Source organism: Pteronotus mesoamericanus, unplaced genomic scaffold (genome assembly GCF_021234165.1).
Source record: "Pteronotus mesoamericanus isolate MK-2021 breed Mesoamerican mustached bat unplaced genomic scaffold, CSHL_Meso_final contig_182, whole genome shotgun sequence".
In the NCBI taxonomy this organism is placed as follows: Eukaryota; Metazoa; Chordata; class Mammalia; order Chiroptera; family Mormoopidae; genus Pteronotus; species Pteronotus mesoamericanus.
In genome coordinates, this window is record NW_026555078.1 from 24,549,550 (window position 1) to 24,569,077 (window position 19,528).

Consider the following 19,528-nt stretch of genomic DNA (forward strand, 5'->3'; position numbering starts at 1 on the left):
TTTTAGTCTTGCTCTGATATTTTGCTTAAATATCAAAGTAGCATTTGATTACTCAAGAAATCCTTAATACTTTCTAGAAGACAAGTATTTGCGAGAACTATATAAAGAATAGCAATAAACATTTGTTTCCAGAATGCTCATTTTATTTCACTGATCTACTTGATTATTTCTGTGCTGGTGTCATGTTGTTTTAATTGCTGAGACTTTATAATGGATTTAAGTTTTTTGATATTTTATAATAGATTTTGACATTTACAAAAACAAATAAAATCAATCTCCATTTAAAAAGAAAAAAAAAAAAAGAATAACAATTCTGAACCTAGCAATGGCTATATCTTCTGATAGCTGCTCATTTATTATGATTAAAAATAAAATGCCCTGGGAAAATATGATCATCTTTAATATTTTAAAGCTTGAGAAGTTACAGAAAGAAGTGTCTGTTTTCCTTTACACTGAAATTTTTCCCATTACATAATTCACACTTAGGTACTTCATATGTATTACAAATTCAGTGGGACATTTAAAAATAAATATGGCACAGCATATATAAAAAGAATATTGTTGCCATAAAAACAGTCACCTTAGAAAGCTCAATACTTATTCCTAGAATGCTGCCATTGCATAAAAAGCCTTGGGATTTAACTGTTGGAACTCCTTTAAAGACTTAACACAATCTTTATTATATTGTCAAAAATAAAATTTTTTCATTAAATATATTATTGATTTGGGGATAGTTCTAGTTATCATAAAGTGATGTATCTAAATTAGAAATACCACTTTTGAACAGAAAGTATGACTGTAATACATGAAACAAATTTTCTTATGCCTCCTCTATAATGACAAATCATTAAAATATATTTTTAGATACATTCCCCTCCTCCACAGTGTCTGTTCTGTGGGTTACCAATCATACATTCTAATACATTGGGTAAAATATAAGTTCAATCATTTTATAGCCATGCTTCCTACTATAGGTAATACAAGAAGCTCTGATAGTTTCTAAGAATCATATCATTGAATATTTGAAAGCACTCTCATTTTTAAATTTAGCTAGTTGTTATTCAATGCCCTATCTTTTTTTATACTATATTAAATACGCACATTACCCCTTTGGCATCTACCCAATATGACCCTAACTCAGTCAGTTGTCTACTCATGTTACACATGAACAGGGTCCAGCAGAAGTAAGGCCTGTTTCAGTCTGGCTGGTAGAGTAATAATATGGGTGTAATAATTTATAGTTTTAATTTGAACATTTCACTTAAAATGTTATATGGTGTGCTTGAGCATGATATTGTTATGTTACAGAATTACATGCTTATGATTTTATAATAAAAGATTTTGTAATAAAAAAGGGGCATTATTTGTGCTGGACCCTGTATTATATAAACATGTACACCCCTATTTTTTAATTCCCTATATAAGTATTTTTTTCCTAGTTTGTCACCTGAATGTTACCTGCTGGCTTGGTCTCCAGATGAGCCCTAGGACAGTCTTTCTAATGGTAACCATACCATTTCCTTTCATTTATCTTTGAAAAACAGTCTAATCCCATTCAGCTGCCTTAATCCTAACTTGGTTCAAACTTAACTAAATTCAGTCCAACCCATCTTCTACTCCCAAAACAAAAATATAACCAAAAAGCAGTCTTTTCTTATGTTCATAAGAAGCTTCGATTGCTTTTGAAGCTCTACCTCTGAGAATCATTTAACTTTGCCTTTATTCTCATCATAAATCTTATTAATTTAGCATTTAAGACAATCTCTATCTCAAAGTCATTCACATAAACTAAGACATTCCCGAGAAAAAGTTTAATTAGCCATCTGGATTCCTCAGGACAATCTCAACTTGTCCATTGTTGAATCATCTGTTAGACCATAAGCCTTGTTTTTGATTCGGGGGGTGGTGGGGAGGGAACCACAGTGACTGTATATAAGTGAGAAGTTCAAGTACATTCTAGGAAAAAGTCAATAAATCTCTGCACAGTGGTGAAAATTCAATACAAGAAAATCAAAATAATTCATTTTATGAAGAAAGAAGCAGAGGTCCAGAGGGGCAAGTGGCCTACCCAAGTCCATACACTCGGTGGCAGAGCCAACAATAGTATCCAAGTCTCCTCAATTCCAGGTTCAAGGCTTTTGTGTCTTATCCAGTCATTCAAATTACTAAACAGGATTATGCCAACTGAAAGGAGCTGGACACAAAAGACTACATATTATAGAAGCAAGGACTGGGCAAACTGGCAAGAGGGAGCTTTTTGGAAGGTGAAAGTATTTTAAAATTGGATTGTAATAATCATTGCACAACTGTATATACTTACTAAAACTTGAACTGTGAATTTTACGGTATATAAATTACACTTTAATAAAGCTATTCAAAAAACTACTAAGAAGGAACTCAGATTTTACCTTTAAGTGTGTAGAACTCTCAGAATATGCCAAAATATCACTAAAACACGAAGAAACCAACTTCAGATTCTTTTCCCTTCAGAATTTCCAAAAGTTAAATACCTTACCTTTCAACCTTACATATTCCGTGGAAACTGAAAATGACAGGTACTGCACAAATATACACATAAGAAATGTGCAAAATTTCTATGAAACACATTAGCTATTGATCATTATTTCCTTTAAGGTAGGATCTCGCCACTTTAGGTAAGCCTCTGCAGACAGTTATAGAATAGGTGTGCTCTTTTATCTGTTATCTGGTCTGACCAATTGCTCCAAAATAGAATTCCTTGGTGATTTCATTTTCATAACATCTTTATACCATTATAATTTTAAACACTCAGAAAGAGTCTTTTTATTAAAATTTGCATATTAGCAAGTTTCTTTAGTTATTATTTGTGCATCCTTAGAAGGCATACATCTCTTCAGCTTACTCAGCATTGACAGCATATTCTTCATTTCCTTACCAATTAAAAATAACATTCTCTCTCATCCTATGAATACTTCATATCTATGAGAAGTGTCAAGCTGGTACTTCTACTGTTTAGACTTTAAAAATAAATGGACTTTTTATTTTTTTAAGATTTTATTTATTTATTTTTAGACAGAGGAAAAGGGAAGGAGAAAGTGAGGGAGAGAAACATCAACATGTGGTTGTCTCTAGCGCACCCTCTACTGGGGACCTAGTCAGCAACCCAGACATGTGCCCTGACCAGGAATCAAACCAGAGATCATTTGGTTCACAGGCCGGCATTCCAACCACATCAGCTAGGGCTAAAAATAAACAGATTTTTAATTCATGAAGGCCCAGATATCTGTAACTATGTCAGAGGAATCAGTCAGGATTTACATTTCTCAGGCTGCTAAGGCTCAGTTTACCAAGGCTAAGGAAAGACCTTATGGCCTCAAGAAATTCAATTACCGCCTTCCTAAGCTCTAAAGTTTCACTGAACTTTCTAAAAGAGAAAGAAAAATCAGAAACTTATAAAAGGAAATCAAAATGTTTACCCTGGCTTAAGCTCTGATTTTAAACAGGTTTTCTCAAAATTACAATCTTTTGACATTTGCTAAACTGTATGGATTAAGTACTTATTCAAAGAAATCAAGACATGAAAAATATAACACAATCTCTACTGAATATATCTCTCTTTCATGTACAATTCTATATGCTACAAAAATTGAATTGGCCAGATCCCAAATGATTAGGGGCCTGATTATCAAATACACACTTTTCTCCCTGTGAACTTTTCTAAACAATATCTGGCTTAAACCTGCTGATAGTGCTCCCATGAATGGAGAACACTGCTATTAATTATAGTTTAGGAGTTAGTTCTCATCAACGGACACAGCTTTTTTTTTTAAATATTACATTATTGCAATGAGCCACAGAAGAAGGTGACAAGACGTTCTAAAAACCAATTCCTTGTAATCGGAAACTCCACAGATAAAGACAGAAATAACACAGGAGGCATGAGGATATATTTCAGGAAATTGGGAGAGGGGATTATAATATATTAAATATTAAGCAGAACAATAATGTGACTGATACAGGCCCCTTAAAAATGAACCAACATTTCCCATTTCTCTTTTCATATGGAGGTACAAAATCATTTTTTAAATAAATAATAGTAACCCTTATACCAACTGAAGTTCTTCTAGTCTCTTGGCCTACTACCTCAAAAGGAAATAAAATCACTGGAATAAACCTATTGTAATATAAAAGCTAATGTTCTTCTAGGACATGTTCTGTGAACTCTAAGAAAAAAATCCTATGCAGATGGTCAACTCCCATATTTCCTATCACTGTTGGGAGAGGAAGGATGACAAACAGGTAGAAGAATGTGGAGGGAGAGAGAAAAACAAGAAAAAAAAAATCTCCCTCACCTCTAAATAAGACAGGCTCATCAATCAGTACAATCATATGCCTCTCTCAGTCTACTCCCTCCACTGACTGCCCCAGGCATAGTTATGGTCTGTGACAATGGATATAATATAAAAACTACAAATTATATTTTTCTACCTTTACCACTAATCAAGACATTATAATCAATTTTATTTTTTAAATTATAAAACTGATGTTTAAAACTAGTTTATCAAATGTTGACTTAAGTCATTTCATAGCTTTGGTATGCTTTTAGTTTCATGGTTTGTAAATATTGTTTTTGCTAAGGCAAATTTATTCTGGGTCTTGGTGTTAATGAGATTTGATATCTCATTTAAGGGATATGATATACATAACCAGCCACAAAATTAGTAAAAATTTAAAATTCATTCATGGTTCACTAACAGCCTTCATTGAATAAGATTTACATAGACACAAAATAGGTTCATTTTAGGTGTATGTTTGAAATAAATCAATTAGAAGAATCCTCCATTTTCATTTTACTTTTCTTCACTTATAATCAGAAAGTTATAGCATTTAAAGTTCATATTATGTAATGTTTCTCATAACTCAGATTCTAAAATAAACATTAGCTTTTCCCATTTACATCTAAGACTAATATCAATATTTTATTAGTTTCTAACAGCTGTTTTCAACCAGTGTGCTGCAAGAATTTTTAAAGCATGCACTACCTGACTATTTAGTCAGAGACACTGACCTGTTTTCCCTTAGGCTGTCAAATAAAAAAATGACAACAGCAGTCATCTGATGTGAATGAATCAAAAATATACCTATTTCTTTTGTCAGATCTGCAGAAAATGTATTTTATGGTGTACCACAGAACTTTAGCAATTGGTTTATGTGTGCCATGAGATGGAAAAAGGTTTAAATTAGAAAAATGCAAGTTCTAAGATACAACAAATAATATGGAGCATTTCAGTAGTGGTCTTCAAAGTTTTATTCCAGTGCTTCAATGAGGAGGTTATACCATAGAACCAACAGAAGAGAAAAAAAAAAAGAATACAGCAAAGGCAAGTTTGAACCACATCAGCACTAGACTTACATTGGTATAATTTGTCAGTTTTTAAAAAAACTTAAAATTCAAAACATATTTTCTTTCACATATCATCTTTTGACCAGAAAAGAAACTATCACAAAAAGTATTTTGAAAAAGTATTAGCTGAGTGAAGTTTTGGCAAATAAAATCTTTTTAAATAAAAACTTAAGTGAAATTAACACCATAGCTCTTCAAATAAAATCTTTTTAAGCCCTGACTGGTGTGGATAAGTGGGTTGGGCGTTAACCTGCAAACTGAAAGGCAACCAGTTCAATTCCCAATCAGGGTGCAGGCCTGGGTTGTGGCACCAGGCCCCGGCTGGGGGCATGTGAGGCAACTAGTCGTTTCTCTCACACATCAATATTGTTCTCCCTCCTTTCTCCTCTAACAATAAATAAATGAAATCTTTTCAAAGAAAACTTAAATGAAATTAATGCTATAGCTTTGCTTCCTATAAGAGTATAAATAACCCTTATATTGAAATACATGGCATAATCCTATAGGCCCTATTTGCTTTTCTTCCATTAAAAAGAAAATGTACAGTATCATACAAGTTTTATATGGGTTACAGCTCGCCTCCTCACACAACCACATCAAAATTACAACTGAAATACAGAACTACCATCACTCACAACTGTCAGATATCGAGTTAAATGGAAGTATGACAACTACGGAATTAAAGAAACCACATCCATCCAGACCAGTAGGAGGGGCAGAAACAGAGAACAGGCTGGCCCCATATCCAGGTATGGTGGATAAAAAAATTCAGGAGGGACAGCCTGGGAACAAAGAGTCCCAGCCCCACAACAGGACCCCAGTCCAGGATTCCAGTGTCAGGAAGATAACTTCTGGCTGCAAAAATCAGTGGGGAGTAAATAGGTGAAAGAACCCAACACAAACTTACTCAGAATCACTCCCTCTGAGCTCTAGCACCACAGAAGAAGCTTGAAAGGCACAAGTGGCATGCAGGGAGGAACAGAAGTATGTGGCATCAGGGAGAGAGCTGGAGAACAGCTTTCTCCAGGACAGAAATGCAGGTTGAGGCCATTGTCCCTTTCTGAACCCTCCCCACACAGAGCCTGCAGGTACCCTATCTGAGACTCCACCAACCTGGCAAACACTGTTTGTCCTGCCCTGGAGATGCCCTGGGATTCTGCTCCACACAATCTAGTAGTCCACCCAAGGGACTTTTCCATATGAATGGCTGCTCTTGGCTTATGCTTCACAACTTCCTAAATCCTATCAAATAAGCAACAGCCGGATTCAGTGAGCCCCTAGCCAGCATACCTCTTGCAAAGTGGCCCCAGGCCTGGCACTAGGAGCAACCAGCCTAGATTCACCTCTTGGCTTCACCAGGGAATCTCCAAGCTCAGCACAAGTAGCAGCCATATCAGATTGCTTTAAAGATCAGGCAGGGTGGCCACAGGCAGACCACAGGTGAGGGCTGATGTTGGCCTGCATCACCCAGGGAATGCCAGGGCTAGCGCACACAGTGGACAGCTACAGCTCATGTTAGAGCACCACTATGCTGCCCCTGCACAGCTGATCCTCCACAGAGGGCGGAGGTTGGTGGTCAGTGGTCACAGCCAGTCCTTGCACCTGACTGGCCTGGGTAAATCCCTTCCATTGACCTGTTAACAGTAATCAAGGCTCAACTACAACAGGAGGGTGTACTTAGCCCACACAGTGGATGCACCTCGAGTACCTAGCTTGGGTGATAGGGGAGGCTGTACCACTGGACTCTACAGGGAACCTACTACATTAGGCCACACTACCAAAACAGGGAGTCATAGCAGCTCTACCTAATACAAAAAAAATAGAGGGAGGCTGACAAAATGAGGAGACAAAGAAACATGGTCCAAATGAAAGAACAGATCAAAACTCCAGAAAAAGAACTAAACAAACCAAAGGGAGGTAAGCAATCTGTCAGATGCGGAGTTCAAAACAATGGTTATAAGGGTACTCAAGGAACTTAGGGAGGACCTCAACATAAAAAAGATCCAGTCAGATATGAAGGATACACTAATTGACATAAAGAACAATTTACAGGGAAACAACTGTAGAGTGGATAAAGCCAAGAATGAAATCAAAGATTTGGAATGTAAGGAAGCAAAAAACAACCAATAAGAAAAACAAGAAGATAAAAGTCTCAAAAAAAAGGAGAGAGAGAGAGAGAGAACACTGTAAGCAGCCTCTGGGACAACTTCAATAGGTCCAACATTCGCATCATAGGGGTGCCAGAAGGAGAAGAAAAAGGGCAAGAAATTGGAAATCTGTTAGAAAAAATAATGAAACAAAACTTCCCTGATTTAGTGAAGGAAATAGACATGCAAACCTCGGAAGCGCAGAGAGTCACAAACAAGGTGAATACAAACAGGCCCACTCTAAGACACATCATAATTAAAGAGCCAAAGATTAAAGATAAAAAATCTTAAAATCAGCAGGGGAAAAAAGTTAGTTACCTACATGGGGAATTCCCAGACGACTGTCAGCTGATTTCTCAAAAGAAACTTTGCAAGCTAGAAGGGATTGCCAAGAAATACTCAAAGTCATGAAAACCAGGGACCTACAGCCAACATTGCTCCACCCAGCAAAGCTATCATTTAGAACTGAAAGCTAGATAAACGGCTTCCCAGGCAAGAAAAAATTAATGGAGTTCATCATCGCCAAACCATTATTATATGAAATGTTAAAGGGACTTATTTAAGAAAAAGATCAAAACTATGAACAATAAAATGACAATAAATACATATTTATCAACAATTGAATCTAAAAAACAAACTAAGCAAACAAGAACAGAGGCAGAACCATGGATACTTAGATGTGATGGTTGTCAGACGGGAGGGGGTGTGGGGAAATGGGTGAAGAGGTAAGGAGATTAAGAAGTACAAATAAGTAGTTACAGAATAGCCATGGGGATGTAAAGTACAGCATAGGAAATAGAGTAGCCAAAGAACTTATACGCATACCCATGGACATGAACAATGGTACATGGATGCATGAGGGAGTGGGGAGTGCTGGGTGTAGTAGGTCAACGGGGAAAAATTGGGACAACTATAATAGCATAATCAATAAAATATTTTTTAAAAATAAAGTTTATATGGGTTATATGAGGTCTGTCCAGAAAAAATCCAGCCATTATTGATATAACAAGAATAGTTCGCATGACATTACTGTAACCTGGCAGCCAAGGAGAGTGGACTGGAATGTGCATAGGAGAACAATGACAACTTCACTGTACTAGTCAGTGAGGGTGGTAGAGGCCATTCAGTGAGCACTTGCACTGAGTGGCCATCACATTCAAAATGACTGAGAGAGGAGAGCAACAAATCTGCGTCAAATGTTGTGTTAAGCTTAAACATTCCTCCATGGAATCTATTCGATGATTCAGAAGGCCACAGATATATGGGCGACTGGTGATTGGCAGCTTCATCATGACAGCACACCCACTCATGCCTCACATCTTATGGAGGAGAGTTTTTTGGTAAAACATCAAATCACCCCATAACTCAGTCCCCCTACGGACCAGACTTGGTGCCCTGTGACTTCTGGCTTTTCCCATAACTAAAATCACCTTTGAAAGGGAAGAGTTTTCAGACCATGGATAAGATCCAGGACAATACAACAGGGCAGCTGATGGCAATTTGGAGAGCTGTGTGAGGTCCCATGGTGCATATTTTGAAGGGGCCTGAGGCATCACTGTCCCTATGTATAATGCTTCTTATTTTGTCATCTTCTTCATATTACATGGTGGCTACATTCTGGATAGACCTCATATGTTTAGAATATTATCCAGACTGATACAAAGTTATTTAATCACAAAAGAAAAAACTATGTCAGGAGAGTTATATGGTTCATTTCATTAGCTGGATTTCTAATTATTCCAAAGAGAAAACTGTGGGCTGATGGAGGGGGATCAAAGGAGAAATGTAGGCAAGAGAGTGGACTGTAAAGAGAAAGGAAGGATGAAACAAAGGTAATCCATTAAAAAATATATTTTAAATGCATAAATATCTGCATATAATTTTTGTCTGTTGTGAATTTTTAAAAAGTTTGTTTTTAAATCAATTGTAAATATCTTTTACTTTTAAACATGTTTAATTGTATCATATCAAACTACAATTTAATAATTTAAATTGCAACAAAAGAAACCATATTCTTTATGGTAAAGAAATATAAGCTAGAGAATCAATGAAAGGAGAACCAAAGGAAATCTGTATTTGTCCTCTAAATGCTACACCTACTACAGGACTATTGACTATAGAAGACTGAAAGTAGATATTTCAGCTGAAAATAACCAAAGAGCCAGTATTAATGCAGGGTATAAAAATACTACAATAGTAACACTTTTAGTTTCAGAGTTGTTTAGAATCTTAGTTTTTTTTAATTTTTAAGAAATGTATTTACATGTATATATTTACTCTTATGATTATAAATGGAGATTCTTTGCCCTGACTGGTGTAGCTCAGTGGGTTGGGCATCCTCCTGAAAACCAAAAGGTCACTAGGTCAATTCCCAGTCAGGGTCCATGCTTGGGTTGTGGGCCAGGTCCCCAGGCTGGGGGTGTGCAAGAGGCAAACGGCTGATGTTTCTCTTGCACATTGAAGTTTCTCTCCTTCTCTTTCTCCCTTCCTTCTCCTCTCTCTAAAAATAAATAAATAAAATCTTTTTTAAATTTTTTTAAAATAAATAAAAATAAAATCTTTTTAAATAAATTTGTAAATAGTCTTTTACTTTTATAAATGTGCTATAAAATAAAATGAGTGTACTTACCATTTAATTAAACCAAGAGATTCACTAAATGCAGTTTTTAGTAAATCAAAACTAACAATTAAAAAGCCATAGTAATTAAAACACAATGGTACTGGCACAGAAACACAGATATAGATCAATGGAACAGGACAGAGTCCAGAAATAAACCACGTCTTTATAGTCAATATTTGACGAGTCAAAAACATACAATGGGGTAAATATGGTCTATTCAATAAACGGTGTTGGGAAAATTGCAAAATGGTATTGAAATAAATGCAAAAAAATGAAACTAGACATCTTTTTTACACCATACACAAAAATAAACTCAAAATGGATTAAAGACTTAAATGTTGGACTCAAAACCATAAAAACCCTTGAAGAAAACATAGAGAGTAAAACCTGAAACATTTCTCATAGTAATATTTTTTCTGCAATATATCTCCTCAGGCAAGAGAAACAAAAGAAAAAATAAACAAATGAGACTACATCTAACTAAAAAGTTTTTGCACAAGAAAGTGCAAAGACAACCCACTGAATGGGAGAACATATTCATCAATGATATAGCTGATAAGGGACTAATATCCAAAATTTATAAAGAATTTATAAAATTCAACACCAAAAAAACAAGCAATTCAATCAAAAAATGGACAAAGGACCCAAGTAGATACTTCTCCAAAGAGGACATACAGATGACCGAGAGACATATAAAACGGTGCTCAACATCACTAATCGTGACAGAAATGCAAATTAAAAACACAATGATATATCACCTCACACCTGTCAAAATGGCTATCATCAATAAATCAGCAAACAATAAGCGTTAGCAAGGGTGTGGAGAAAGGGGAACCTTCACGTACTGTTGGCGGGAATGCAGACTGAGCAGCCACTGTGGAAAGCAGTATGGAGTTACCTCAAAAAATTAAAAATGCGACTGCCTTATAACCCAATGATTTCACTCTGGGAATATATTCGAAGAAAGCCAAAACACTAATTTGAAAGAACACATGCACCCCTATCTTCACTGCAGTGCTATTTACAATAGACAAGATTTGGAAGCAACCCAAATGCCCATCAGTAGATAAGTGGATAAAAAAAGCTGTGGTACATTTATAGAATACTACTCTGCCATGAAGAAGGAAATTTTAGCCTTTGAAAAGCATGGATGGAACTGGAGGGTATTATGCTAAGTGAAATAAGCCAGTCAGAGAAAGACAAGCGCCATATGATTTCACTTCTATCTGGAATCTAATTGAAAAAAATAAACTAACAAAATAGAAACAGACTCATAGATACAGAGAACAGACTAACAGCTGTCAGAGGGGCTGGATAAAAATGGTTAAGGAATTTACAAAAAAACAAAAACAAACGAACAAAAAGATAAACCTCATAGACAGCAGTACGGTGATTACCAGAAGGAAAGGGAGATGAAGACAGGTTGGAGGGGACAAAGAGGGGCTAAATGGTGATGGAAGGAGATTTGACTTGGGATGGTGAACACACAATACAACATACAGATGACATATTGTAGAAGTGTACCCCTGAAACCTATAATTTTATTAACCAATGTCACCCCATTAAATTATATTTAAAAAAATAACAATTAAAAACAGTAAGGATTTGTTCCTGGGTTTCAGCACAAAAACAAATTATGGTAAAAAGTATACAAACATATCCCAGCATGTCTTATAAAACTGTTTTATTTTAACATTAACCCCTTAAACCTGGTAAACACATCACTATTCTCACAAATATTGTCATTCCTTTCAAAGAATCTATTTTTTTTTATTTTATCATCATTGACACTCTATTTACATTTTGAAGAACAATGGAAAACATACAGCCCAACCACTATTTTCAGAAACTAAATATTCTAATGATTTTAATATATACATTACCAATTTCTAGCTTCGAAGAATGTGAACAGTGAAAAGTAAATTCACATACCTTACAGTCCAGACATCTAAATAAAGGGCTTTAGACCAAAAAATAAAATAAAGTAACTGCTTCATTTCAAAAGCACAAGTTCAAAATAGTAGATCAGTTGGACTTGCTCCACTACATTACAGGAGACAGGTTAAGAAGCGACCTTGGGATCCTTGCTCTACAGATGTTTCAAGGGTCCATTTCTTTATTAAAAGTACCTCTACTTTTAATAAATACCTATATTACCACACAATTTATATCTTTGCCAATATAACACTCTACTTGAAGCTTTTTTGATATTTAAGACTGCAGATATTAAAATGAAAAAATTTAACAACATGCAATATGCACAAAGGATCAAGATATACTCCTTCCCTCCTGGTATACTGCAAAAGAAGGTTAAGAACCTATCACACACTCTAAGTTTAGAGCCACATTTTCAGAGATTTTAAATGAGAAATTCAATAAACCTTAAACATGTACTTTCCATTATTTCAGATCATGAAAAGATATTTTAATTAATGTGTAATATACAATACATATACTCCACAAACAACTATGTACAGATATATGCCTATATCAATTTCCTTACTCTTTTCATTAAAAATGTATGTTTCTTCTGGTCATAATAATCTGATTTGGAGTGCCTTAAAAGTTCAAACGTACTAAGCTATGCTTTGCTTTGACACTAGCTCCCCCTCCAGACCAACCTTCTAATAATACAACTGCACTTAAAAAAATAAACAAGGAACACAAGTTTTTCCAAGACACTAGCAAATTTCAAAATTCACGACTTCTAAAAACATTCAAATTCCTTAAAAGAACTAGTTAAAATTTGTAACCAAATATTGCAGAATGTAATCAGAATTACTGTTCTTTCAATTCCAGACATCTCCAACAGAACTGACTTGTAGGAAAAAAAACTACAAAGGACTCTCAAAATTTAAGAACATCCTAAAATAATCTATATAATGGTATATTTTATGGAAATTATTTTGAACCACTGTCCTAATAAACCACAATATACTCTTCATGTCAGCTCACTACTCACTCAATCAAAAATGTATTTTTGCTTGTTTCTGCAGTCTATGCAAATTTCATTCCAGTTTTTCAGCTCATCAATTCAAGTAGAATTCTCAATTTATAACACAGCAAAAGGAAAATCCACGCCTCCAAACTACCCTCTCTTTTCCTTCTAAACTACTCATTTCTAACTCCCTATATTCTTATGTATTAAACTATAAAAATCACAATTTCAAATGTTTAAATTCCCACCTTATTTTTACTATTGTATTTATAAATAAAGTAATCAAGACTTTCTATACACATTTTATAGTATATTTCACAAGGCTAGCAACACAGGACCTTATTATTTTGGCATAACATTTTAGGGCATTTTTAACTTATTTTAAAGAAGAGAGAATACAACTTACTCCAGTATTTCAGTGTACCTTTGTCATGTTTAAATAATCTCTCCTAAAATGATTTCTACACAATGCACCCTTTAAAAGAATTATGCATAAAAACATAAAATTTAATCAACAAAATAAACATGAACTTAGCCCCAGGAATAACAAGGAAAAAAAAACTAGTATAATGGAACCTTGTCTACAGTTTCTAAAGAGAGACAAGCCAAAGTTCAGTCAGTTATGTGTGATGAGTTTTATTCTAAACTGATTAAAAAAAAAAAAAAAAACACCACACTTCTGTTGAAATTTGTCCTGTGCTACTGGAAGTTTGGGATTACCTACTAGAGATTCTAGCTTTCTAGGTCCACTTTCTTGACTTGGCTTCAGTCAACTGTAAATTAATTCAGACGCAGAAAGTAAAACAACACCTCTCCCTACCTTTATGCAAGACCTCAATCAAGAAGTTAATTTAGAGACTGAGAGCTGCTCTTGCCACCACCAACATGGAGACTGTACCAGTCCCATTCTTAGAGCTGGAACGCCCCAACCTGAAGCTGATGAGGCCACCCTGGGTGTACACTCTGGTGGTGGTGTCTTACTTATTCATCACCAGAGAAATAGTTTATTATGTTATTGTTGAACCTCCGAGTGTTGGCTCTATGACTGATGAACATGGGCATCAGAGACCAGTAGCTTTCTTGGCCTACAAAGTAAATGGACAATATATTATGGAAGGACTCACATCCAGATTCCTAGTTTAGGTTTCATAATCTTAGACTGATCCAATGCACCAAGCAGTGAAAAACTCAGTAGACTTCTTCTTCTCTTCATGGGATTCATCCCTGCCCTATTGAGGTTTTTTTATTTTTGTTTTTTGTTTTTTAATGGCTAGAGTATTCAGGAGAAACTGCCAGGCTAGCTCATGGGTTAGAGTGCCTTTTAAGAAGAAATCTGTGGATATTGGATTTGTTCCTATTAATGAAGTTTTAAAGTCTGTACCAATCCTCTGATATGAAATATGGAAAAGGATGAAAAATATCTAGTAGAAAAAAACATGGGATGCATATTAAAGCTCAGACTGGAATATGGTATCAAAGAGAAGCTTATCACAGTGTTTTCTCCTGCTGACCTATACTGACATACCAATGATGTTAAGTGGCATTTTCTTCTCAGTTTTTATTTCTTAAAGAAAATACATTCCATTTCTACAACTAATAAATAAGTAAATAAGCAAGCAAGCAAGTTAATATATGGCAAAACGCGAAAAGCTCCCCAGGGATGAACCCTAACCACGACATTGTCATTGAACTTAAGAAATACACTGCGTCTCCAGCGTTCTGTGTAGCTTAAGATTGCAGTCCCCTCGGTGAGAGAACAGGTGCTGCGACCCACAACCCACTCACTCTTGCAGGACAAACCTCCTTTAACTAATAAAGACGGAATCATTTAACCTTTCCAAGTAAGTTTAGATACTCGAAAGCCGCCAGCTCATCATTTCCAAATCAAACGCGGGGTGCGGGAGCACTCGTGCCGCTAAGTGCCCAGGCACTGGCCCCTCGCTGGGAGTGGATCTTTGTGTGGGTCCACTCCCTAATTTCTAGACCGAGAACCCCTCTAGAAAGCGTGCAACTCAAAGACATCCTCCTCCCCGCAGTCCGTGACTACTGGGACAGAGCTGCTGGAGAAAGGGCAGGTAGGTGCGGAGAAGAGGACACCTCCTACCCTGCCCCCATCCCTTCTTTTTTCCTCGGCTTCGGCCCCTGCCCTATGCAACGATGCGAAACACAGAGGGCAACGGCCGCAGGGCTCCGTGTCCTGGCCCGGGCTGCGGGCGCCCCTCACCCGCTGCCCGCGCCCTCCCGGACGGCGCAAAGGCACGCGCCCGATCGTCCCAAGGGCTCCCTCCCCACTTTTCCCGGAGCCGCTGGATAAGCAGCAGCAGTTGCAGCAACAGGCCCGGGGATCGCCTAGGGGAAAAGAGCAGCGACAGTCTCTAGTCACATCCCCGGAGCCTCGGCAGACCGCGCGCTTGCCGAGCCCCAGACCCCGAGGCTCGCAGGGCCCGGCCCCCAAACGCCCCCTTACCCGGGCGGGAGCAGAGGCGGTCTCCGCTGTTTCCCAGTTGCCGCCGCTACAGCTCTCAGCCGCAGCTGCCCTGCGTTGTGGGAGTGGGAGGGGTAGCTGGGTGGAGGATGCTACTCTCGACTGAAGGGAGAGGAAGAAACGGAAACAGGAACCACCGCCGCCGCCACCACTGCTTAACGGAGCCTTCGGCGCCAGTGACTGAGGGAAAGCGAGAGGAGGCGCGAGCCGGGCAGTCGCTGACAGCACGAGACCGAGCACGAGCTGGGTCCCGGGCGCGCGACCCCGAGCAGCGCCAGCCCCATTCCGTGAGGAAAGGAAGAGGACGGGTAGACTAGGGACTCAGAGAGGGCGGTGCGGGGTGGGGGCCTGGAGCAGAGGGAACCCGGCCACTCGGGTCGGCCGGAGATAACGCGCGCACGCGCCGGAGCGCTTTGACAACGAGAGCAGGCGGGGAAACCCAGGCTAGCGCAAGCGTGCGCGCGCAAATGGGGGCGCGCGCCCCTCGGCGTTCCAGACTTCTGGGAGAGGACGCGCATGCGCTAGCCGTTGCCACCTACGGTGACCCTGGCGTGTGCCAGGGGTTCTCCCCGCCCCCTTCTCGTTGCACCCACGGATAGCGTAGCTGCAGCATCCCCGGCCAGGCACGGCCACGGACCACGGCAGGACCGGGAGACTTTCAGCAGTGCAGCGTCTGCACACGTGGGCGCCGATTCCAACACGAGCGTAGGCCGCCCTCTACTGCTTGAAGGCCGGCGGCTGAGGAGGGTGCAAGTGTAGCCAGCTCCCCATTCCCGGGAGCGCCACCTCAAGGGAATGCCGTATCTAGACCTCCGGAATGGACTGACCGGTGCTAGTGCAGCCGCGGCCCAAATAAGCGCAGGTACTGGAGATGGGAAGGAGGTTCTCTGCCACTTGCTAGGGGTGATCCCTGCTCCCGGCTGCAGCTTGCAACACGAACATATTATGGCATCTCACCCACTTGGGACCAGCGAAGCCCCACTTTATCTTGAGGGAGCTGTGTTTCCACATTCGCCCGGACAGAAAACACCCCCATGAGGGCCTGAGTTCGATGCCTGGCCTCTCCCCCGAACCGCGGCTGCGACAGCCCCTCTGAGGCGGAAGTTTATTCAGTACGGAAAAGAACACGGGACGGAGGGGTGTGGGGGCTTTTCCTTAGTATGCTTCCTACCCGCTTAGACTCGGGAAATTCCTGGCGCCGGGGATGCAAAGCAGTGGGCCGAAGAGCTAGCTCACCAGCCCAGAAGCCGAGTCGAGACAGAGAACCTGAGCGCGCAGTCCCGGCACACAAAGTAGTCTCGAGCAGAGTGGGGGTGCCACAGTGGCCAATCAGAGATGCAAGCTGAGTGAGTGGAGTACGAGCCGACCAATAAGAGGACAGGAGAATGAGCTTCCCTTGCCGAACTCTTCCCTGTGCCTCCAGACCCAGATCCCGAGCCTGGGATGCGTTGCCGCGGGAAGTGAAATGGTTCTTAAAGACAGAAGAATTGTGTCTCTAGACTTGGATATTTTTAAGTAAATGCCTCGGGTATTTATTCTAGAACAAGTAGCGGCGGCCTTTTAGATGCTGAGTGTGAAAGGGATCACAGGAAAAAGGCTTAAGAGGCAGTGGCCTGCCAAGACTAATCTGCCTAATAGTACATAAATTAACAGTATTCACTGAAACATTGACAAAGGCCAGGAACTGTATTACAGAAACAAATAAGATATTGCTGATTCAAAGGAGAAAAAAGTTCCCTATCCCTAAAGAAGCTCTGCTACTGTGACTCCAGTATTTGTGGGCAGCTCTTTAAACAAAAAGTTCTCCACGAAGTAGTTTAGTTATTTTTATCACTATTACCTTGTAAGAAGAGAAGATTAAAAGTGGAGTGACTTGTCTAAGGTCAAAAATTACACTAGCAGAGCCAGAATTACGTTCCAGGTAGGTTTAGTCACTATTCAACATCACGGTTGCCATCCACTGCAGCTGTTTCTGCACTAAGCTTATCAACAGAACAGAATTCTGGTATAAGGTCTGCAGCCTCTGCAGTCTTTAGTTATTGGAAACAAACAGAAATTTTAGGCTTATGCCATAGTAAGATGGATTAAAGGCCAGTCTTATCCGTAATACTCTAGATAATTTTTAGAAATCAGAAGTGAGGTGGATACTTGCTTTTTAGTTTAAACAGCATTTTTAAAAGTATTTTAGCAAACATGTTTAAAGTTTACCTTGTAGAATACCTCAAGATCTCCACGTTCACAACTTTACATTTACCTCAAAACATCAGTTTATCTGGTCTTTATTTTTCTTTTCCAGAAACCTAGGGATTAAAATAGTTATCTTCTCTATCTCCTGCTCAGGGAAAAAAAAAAAAATCTGCCCAAGGAATGTGTACCTAAGAATTAGTGCATTTTTACAGCACAATATATATTAAAATTCCAAATAACTGGTGTCTCTAGCAGAAACTAGTTCTTCAGTGATTCCAGTTGTGCTCTGCTGAGTCAATGTGCTTCTCAGCCAGTGAGAGAACACTGTTATCAAAGCCCCTTCTAGGACATGCCTAGGATTTAGCTGCCACCTCAGAATTGGAAGTATCAAATAACTGACTTGAGAACAAATCTTTACATGTTAAGTTCCAGGCCAATAATGAATTTACAGAAAATTCACAATAGCCCCAGCATTAAAAAAACAAACAAACAAAAAAAAAACACACACAAAACTTTTACTCTCTCCAGAGAGGAATATCACTAAAACTTTGCTTTTCTCTTTATAGGTTACAGTAAATTTCTGAGAGAGAAAGTATCCCCAAAAGGTTCTACACCTCAGAACACACCTCTGTCAAAGGACGTTTTCTCCACACTCTCCAGCCTCCCTCTTTGCTGCTCGGCCCTCTCACTCTCTATTCTCACCCCAGCTTCCTGCCTGTGCTTCATATCACTCCTAGTTTCAGATATTTGCTTAAGAAAGTAGAAGTGTTCCACCACTTCCTCCACCCCTCCCTCACCAATTAGGCTTTAAGCCTATCTTTGCTTATACAAAGGCTTAAAAGATAAGTTCTGCTCAGCAAAACATTGTACAGAGCATTCTTTATGGCATTATACTGAGAACTAACAGAAACTTCTGAGCACAGTCAAACCTTGGTTCTCAAATGTCGTGGTTCTCAAACAATTGGTTCTCAAACAGGTAGTTCATGGAAAAAATGTCTTGGTTGTCTAACAAAAGTTCAGGTCTTGCCTCTCTGACCAATAATCCTGTTATGCTGATGCCCGTATGATCAGTCATGTCTCTCAGGCAAAAGGAGATTTTTGTTTTTGGACAAATCACTTCTTAAACAGTTTTCCAGAGCAAATTGTTTGACAAACGAGGTTCCACTATACATCATATTCTTTTACACAGCCTGGGCTATGTAAATGCTTAGTCATCAACCAGAGCCGTGGGGTTCTTGCAAGTGGGACAAGTAGGAGGCAACCATTAAACAATGGAAAATATCAAAATGAAAGTTGAGTACCTGAGTACTAATTTTATTGAGAGATTAGCTGGATCAAAGTTAATGAACTTTAATACTATCACATTTCCAAAGCTGTGAACATTCTTGTAGGAACTAGTTTGAAATTTACTACTATTTTATTAATGACTATAATAAAATAATTTCCAAGGTGTAATATTGCTGAGTACTGGCCCCTATAATAAATTCTTTACCTCCATCATGTAATTTTCAAATCAACCCTTCACAGTAGACCTTGTTATTACAGGGGGTGGGGATCTGTGGGGTCACAGAGAAGCATTGAGGAGGCTCTAGTAGGTTCAGCAGCAGCTACTCACCAAATAGTTTAGAAATTTTCTCATCTCCCCAGTGTAGACCAACAGGATATCAGTCCTGGAAACATTGTTAATGATTTTTAATTGTTCTGTTTTCTAATTGTTGCTGTAGCTACATCTTGCTTAGAGGATTCCATTTTGTTGTAGATCATCAAA

General features: G+C 38.7%; 1 protein-coding gene across 4 annotated transcripts in view; it reads right to left on the reverse strand.

Annotated features, from left to right (window-relative positions):
- The window catches only part of FUT8 (fucosyltransferase 8), a 181,483-nt gene extending 164,626 nt beyond the window's left edge, over positions 1-16,857 (reverse strand). For 2 of the 4 annotated variants that reach the window (XM_054567422.1, XM_054567423.1), the window contains exon 1: positions 15,556-16,153. The gene's annotated coding sequence lies outside the window, so the exon portion shown is untranslated. Of the gene's footprint in view, positions 1-15,555; positions 16,154-16,400; positions 16,472-16,744 lie in introns of those variants that run through there. The other 2 variants (XM_054567426.1, XM_054567425.1) reach the window with 2 other exon arrangements.
- Positions 16,858-19,528: the final 2,671 nt, after the last annotated feature.